The following is a 7214-nucleotide window of genomic DNA, read 5'->3' as shown; positions in this document are numbered from 1 at the left end:
AGGAGTCTGAGGCAGTACACCATAGAGAAAGCCAGGAGGAGGTCCTCCACCAGGAGTCTGAGGCAGTACACCATAGAGAAAGCCAGGAGGCGGTCATCCACCAGGAGTCTGAGGCAGTACACCATAGAGAAAACCAGGAGGAGGTTCTCCACCAGGAGTCTGAGGCTGAGCCTATACACCATAGAGAAAGCCAAGAGGAGGTCCTCCACCAGGTGTCTGAGCCTATACACCATAAAGAAAGCCAGGAGGAGGTCCTCCACCAGGTGTCTGAGCCTATACACCATAGAGAAAGCCAGGAGGAGGTCCTCCGCCAGGAGTCGGAGGCTGTACACCATAGAGAAAGCCAGGAGGAGGTCCTCCGCCAGGAGTCGGAGGCTGTACACTATAGAGAAAGCCAGGAGTAGGTCCTCCAACAGGAGTCTGAGGCTGTACACCATACAAAAAGCCAGGAGTAGGTCCTCCAACAGGAGTCTGAGGCTGTACACCATAGAGAAAGCCAGGAGTAGGTCCTCCAACAGGAGTCAGGCTGTACACCATAGAGAAAGCCAGGAGTAGGTCCTCCAACAGGAGTCTGAGGCTATACACCATAGAGAAAGCCGGGAGGAGGTCCTCCACTAGGAGTCCAAGGCTGTACACCATAGAGAAAGCCAGGAGTAGGTCCTCCACCAGGAGTCTGAGGCAGTACACCATAGAGAAAGCCAGGAGGAGGTCCTCCACCAGGAGTCTGAGGCAGTACACCATAGAGAAAGCCAGGAGGCGGTCATCCACCAGGAGTCTGAGGCAGTACACCATAGAGAAAACCAGGAGGAGGTTCTCCACCAGGAGTCTGAGGCTGAGCCTATACACCATAGAGAAAGCCAAGAGGAGGTCCTCCACCAGGTGTCTGAGCCTATACACCATAAAGAAAGCCAGGAGGAGGTCCTCCACCAGGTGTCTGAGCCTATACACCATAGAGAAAGCCAGGAGGAGGTCCTCCGCCAGGAGTCGGAGGCTGTACACCATAGAGAAAGCCAGGAGGAGGTCCTCCGCCAGGAGTCGGAGGCTGTACACTATAGAGAAAGCCAGGAGTAGGTCCTCCAACAGGAGTCTGAGGCTGTACACCATACAAAAAGCCAGGAGTAGGTCCTCCAACAGGAGTCTGAGGCTGTACACCATAGAGAAAGCCAGGAGTAGGTCCTCCAACAGGAGTCCAAGGCTGTACACCATAGAGAAAGCCAGGAGTAGGTCCTCCAACAGGAGTCTGAGGCTATACACCATAGAGAAAGCCAGGAGGAGGTCCTCCACTAGGAGTCCAAGGCTGTACACCATAGAGAAAGCCAGGAAGAGGTCCTCCACCAGGAGTCCAAGACTGTACACCATAGAGAAAGCCAGGAGGCGGTCCTCCACCAGGAGTCTGAGGCTGTACACCATAGAGAAAGCCAGGAGGAGGTCCTCCACCAGGAGTCTGAGGCTGTACACCATACAAAAAGCCAGGAGGAGGTCCTCCGCCAGGAGTCGGAGGCTGTACACCATAGAGAAAGCCAGGAGGAGGTCCTCCGCCTGGAGTCGGAGGCTGTACACTATAGAGAAAGCCAGGAGTTGGTCCTCCAACAGGAGTCTGAGGCTGTACACTATAGAGAAAGCCAGGAGTAGGTCCTCCAACAGGAGTCTGAGGCTGTACACCATACAAAAAGCCAGGAGTAGGTCCTCCAACAGGAGTCTGAGGCTATACACCATAGAGAAAGCCAGGAGGAGGTCCTCCACCAGGAGTCCAAGGCTGTACACCATAGAGAAAGCCAGGAGGAGGTCCTCCACCAGGAGTCCAAGACTGTACACCATAGAGAAAGCCAGGAGGAGGTCATCCACCAGGAGTCTGAGGCTATACACCATAGAGCAGAACAGGAGGAGGTCCTCCACCAGGAGTCTGAGGCAGTACACCATAGAGAAAGCCAGGAGGCGGTCATCCACCAGGAGTCTGAGGCAGTACACCATAGAGAAAACCAGGAGGAGGTTCTCCACCAGGAGTCTGAGGCTGAGCCTATACACCATAGAGAAAGCCAAGAGGAGGTCCTCCACCAGGTGTCTGAGCCTATACACCATAGGCCTGTTTCACACTTCAGTTTTTTTGTGTAAGTTAAAATCCGCCAAAATGGCGGAAAGCGGATCCGTTGCTAACTGATGTGAACGGATGCCACCGGAACGTTTTTTTGACGGATCCGATGAATCAAGAATTTTAAAGGAACCGCAGCCCGGGGAGGGGAGAGAGAGATTTTTTTTCAGCCGCCAGAACAGACTTTAGGGTTAAATTTCAGACTGAGTGAAGACTTTCGGGCATGCGCAGTGTGAAGTGCGGATCCTGCCGGCCGAAAAAATGTTACATGCTACGCTCGGGCATGTCGGCGGACGGCAAAATTTTGACGGATCCGCAAAAAAACGGATGGCCATCCGTTAAGATCCGCTGGTAATGCAACTCAATGGGAAAAAAACGGATCCGCCAAACAAAATGGCGGATCCGTTTTTTTTGCAAAACGGCGGATCTTGACTGATGGACAAAAGCTGAAGTGTGAAACAGGCCATAGGGAAGTCCTCCACCAGGAGTCTGAGCCTGTACACCATAGAGCAGGACAGGAGGAGGTCCTCGACCAGGAGTCTGAGCCTGTACACCATAGAGCAGGACAGGAGGAGGTCCTCGACCAGGAATCTGAGGCTGTACACCATAGAGAAAGCAGGGCTGTGGAGTCGGTGCTCATTTTGGTGGAGTTGGAGTCGGTATAAAATGGACCGACTCCTGAAATATATGATAAATTGGGTACAGTAGTTCAATGCAGAATGTGCTGAATATTTTTCATAGGATTTTGGGAAAGTTATGAAATGTCCTATAAATGGCTGTTCTATTCCAGATCTAAGGCTACATTCACACACAGCATTTTTGCTGCATTTTTTGAGGATACGTGTTTCAACTGCAAAAGCAGATCAGCTTTTCAAAAAACCGCATCACCTGAAAGGTTTTTCAGCTCATAGATAATGTTTTCAATAGCAAAATCAGATTAGAAAAGCGCCACACAAACTGACATGCTCATTCAGCCCAAAAATGGATCCTCACAAAACGATGTCTGAATGTCATGTCTTGAAACCCATTGACTTTGCTGGGATGCCCAGAGTCACTGCATTTTACTGCAAAAAACGGATCCGCAAAAACGTGTGTGAATCATGGCCGTAGGCAGGGGGGGCCGCCGCGCCACCCAGAAGCAGGGGCACACACCTATCAAAACTCACTTGTATGCTGCAGTGCTCCTGTCCTGCACCTGCTCCAGACTGCAGGAGGGAAATCTCCCCTCCTCTGTCCTGTCTTCACCAGAGAGATGAGGTGAAAGGGTGCCTGCCCTGCACAGGATCCGATTCCTGGGCCCCGAGCTGGAGAAAGTTGTGCACACGCTGCAGCTGGCAATAAGAGATAGTCTGCAAGATGGACATGCTGGAAATCTGATTGGAAAAGTGAGGAAATTGGTTATTGCCGCCAGAACCCCTAAAATTGATTCCATCTTGAAGAGACGTGCTGGGAAAGGGGCAATTGTCGATCAAGCCACTCGGTGGGGCAGCACTTATTCAATGATTGAGCGATTGCTTGAACTAAAACCGTTTCTTATAGATATGGCGAACCCTCAGGTAACCCTAAATAAAGGGCAATGGACACAGGTGGCTGAATTGAAGGAATTGCTTAATCACCTATTTACCATGACTAAAAAATTACGAGCTGAGGATTTAACTCCTGGTATTTTCATAAGGGAGTGGAAGAACTTGCTATTTTGCCTGTCCCAAAGAGGAGGTTTAATCGCAGATGGCATTTCTGCTTCAATGAAACGGAGAGAGACACAGCTATTGGAAAATAAAATTTTTCTGGCAGCTGTTTATGTGGACCCAAGTCATCGTATACTGCTTGATGATCAACGGCTTACTAAAGGAAAAGAAGCTCTGACTGAGGTAGCAGTTAGAATGAGTGGCCTACAGGAGAATTGCCAGACGCAAGAGGACTTGGGTCCTGACAGTGCTACTGCTGCCATATCTTCATCCTTATCAGATGAGTTTGACTATGACAAGTATTTGGATGACATGAAACAGGCAAAGCGTTGCCGCCAGGAAAAAGATTTCACTCCGTCTCCTATAGCAAGCAGATTGACCATATTTCAGCAAAATGTTTCACTTGCTCTCAAAGAAATAGAAAAATTCAACCGTTCATCAAAACTGACTGTGCATGAGGCAATTCCTTTATACCCGGAAATTGTTAGATGTTGCCCATGTGGTTACAGCTTTGCCTCCAACCCAAGTTAGTGTAGAGAGGTTGTTCTCTGGCCTTAAAATTACTAGGTCAGATTTGAGGTCCTCTATGAAGGAGGATCTGATGGAGGCAATTCTATTTCTTAGAACAAATTCATAGACTGCACAAATGTTATTTAGTATGTTTTTGTTGAAAACTGTTTTTTGCCACTTACATAGTTTATTACACAATGTTATATATACTGTACATACATACAATATATATATGTAATCAATATTACATATTTACAATTTATTACAGGTTTTTGTGTTCTAAAGTTGTATTACAATAAATATATATTATGTTCTATCTAAATATCTTGATTATTGTATCATAAAAATGATTCAATGTCTGATGTTCACATTGTACTACAATAAATTTTTCACTTAAATATAAGCAATATATGTCGGAGTCGTTGTAAGGGAAATGTCGGAGTCGCAGGTTTGGCCTACCGACTCCACAGCCCTGAGAGAAAGCCAGGAGGAGGTCCTCCACCAGGGGTCTGAGCCTGTACCCCATAGAGCAGGACAGGAGGAGGTCCTCCACCAGGGGTCTGAGCCTGTACACCATAGAGCAGGACAGGAGGAGATCCTCCACCAGGTGTCTGAGCCTATACACCAGTGGTCACCAACCTTTCTGACCTTTGAGAGCCACATTCAGCTTAGAGAGAGGGTCACGAGCCACATCCAGCTTAGAGAGAGGGTTGCGAGCCACAGCCAGCTCCCACCCCCTTCAAAGTAGTGTGAACCAAAGCCCCCATTACGGGTATAATGATAACCAAAGCTTTTCCACAGAAATCACTTCAAAGCAGTACACTGAGATCCAGGGGTTCCCACAATACCCCCATTCAGTATTCTCCCATCAAGGACTCCCAACACACAGTCACATCCAGCTTCAAGAACCTCCTCTAACAGGTAGTATCATCCTCCAGTGTACCAGGCCTAAAACATCTCTAAACCCCTAAGACCAATTAAATGCATCCAGATCTGCTCCTCTGTGCACGGCTACTCATAAAATTCACCATTGTGAGATGTACTATTCATACCTGTTTGCCAGTGTGGTGCATAAGCTCCAGGTCTAGCAGACAGTCGCAAACGACAATTCATGGGACAGCGAGCCACATGTGGCTCCCGAGCAACAGGTTGGGGACCCCTGCTATACACCATGGGGAAAGCCAGGAGGAGGTCCTCCACCAGGGGTCTGAGTCTGTACACCATAGAGCAGGACAGGAGGAGCTCCTCGACCAGGAGTCTGAGGCTGTACACTATAGAGAAAGCTAGGAGGAGGTCCTCCACCAAGAGTCTGATCTGTACACCATAGAGAAAGCCAGGACGAGGTCCTCTGCCAGGAGTCTGAGGCTGTACACCATAGAGAAAGCCAGGAGGAGGTCCTACACCAGGAGACTGAGCATGTACATCATAGAGCAGGGCAGGAGGAGGTCCTCCATCAGCATTCTGAGCATGTGCACCATAGAGCAGGCCAGGAGGAGGTCCTCCACCAGGAATCTGAGCCTGTACACTATAGAGCAAGCCAGGTGGAGATCCTCCACCAGGAGTCTGAGCCTATACACCACAGAGCAGGCCAGGAGGAGGTCCTCTAGCAGGAGTCTGAGCCTGTACACTATAGAGAAAGCCAGGAGGAGGTCCTCCACCAGGAGTCTGAGCCTATACACCACAGAGCAGGCCAGGAGGAGGTCCTCCACCAGGAGTCTGAGCGTGTACACCATAGAGAAGGCCAGGAGGAGGTCCGCTATCAGGAGTCTGAGCCTGCACACTGTAGAGCAGGACAGGAGGAGGTCCTCCATCAGAAGACTGAGCCTGTACACTATAGAGCAGGCCAGGAGGAGGTCCTCCTGTGCACCATAGAGGAGGTCCTCCATCAGGAGTCTGATCAATCTGCAATTCTCGGTTTGTCCTGACAGCAGAGATGGTGCTAGTGAGCAGGTCTGAGAAAATTTTTGTGTTTGTAGACCATGGAGAAGGAGTCAGTATGGTTGATGCTGAGTTTGCTAGAAGTCAAGGGTTAGTTTGTTCAACCTTGCAAAGCCTATTCCTATTTATGCCATCGACTCCGTACCACTTTCACAGAGAGCTCTGTCACAGATTGTTTATAACATAAGACTGATGGTTGGGGTCTTTTCATTATGAATTAATCCCTTGCTATGTCCTAGAAGTTCTCCACACTAAAATACAATACAAGTCGGTCACTCTCTTTCACCCACCTGCTTTCCCTTTCTCTGCTTCTTCTCACTGCTGGTGACATATCCCCCAATCCTGCCCCCCACCTCATACATCCCACTGATCCTCACCCCTATCTTTCTCACACTAAGAGAAACTGCTGCAATCCCTCACACTTAAAACCTGTGCCACTGACCCCCACCCTCCCGCACCATCTCTATCTGGAGCACTTTGGAATGCTGGCTCCATCTGCAACAAGCTCCACGTGTTCCACAACCTCTTTACCTCCCGCAACCTTTCCTTCCTGGCCCTCACTGAGACCTGGCTGACACCCCCTGACACGGCCTCCCCGCCGCACTGAGTTATGGTGGCCTCCACTTTACTCACACTCCTCGCCCTGGCAACAGACATGGTGGAGGAGTGGGTTTCCTCCTTTCTAAAAACTGCTCCTTCAACCCTATCTATCCCCCACCCTCCGTTATCCTCCCTTCTTTCGAGGTCCACTCTGTCCGTATCTACTCTCCCTCTAATCTCCACATGGCTGTCATATACCGACCACTGGGCTCAGCCACTGCCTTCATCGACCAATTCTCCACCTGTCTCCTCCACTTTGTGCTGACATCCCACCACCATCATTGGGAACTTCAACATACCCATTGCAACCCACCAGCCAGCAGCCTCCAAACTCCTGTCACTTACCTCATCCTTTGGACTTACTCAGTGGTCCTCCACAGCCACCCACA

The sequence above is a fragment of the Dendrobates tinctorius genome, unplaced genomic scaffold, assembly GCF_039654945.1.
Source record: "Dendrobates tinctorius isolate UK_male_01 unplaced genomic scaffold, ASM3965494v1 ptg000011l, whole genome shotgun sequence".
Classification (NCBI taxonomy): Eukaryota; Metazoa; Chordata; class Amphibia; order Anura; family Dendrobatidae; genus Dendrobates; species Dendrobates tinctorius.
This window is presented reverse-complemented; position numbering follows the sequence as displayed.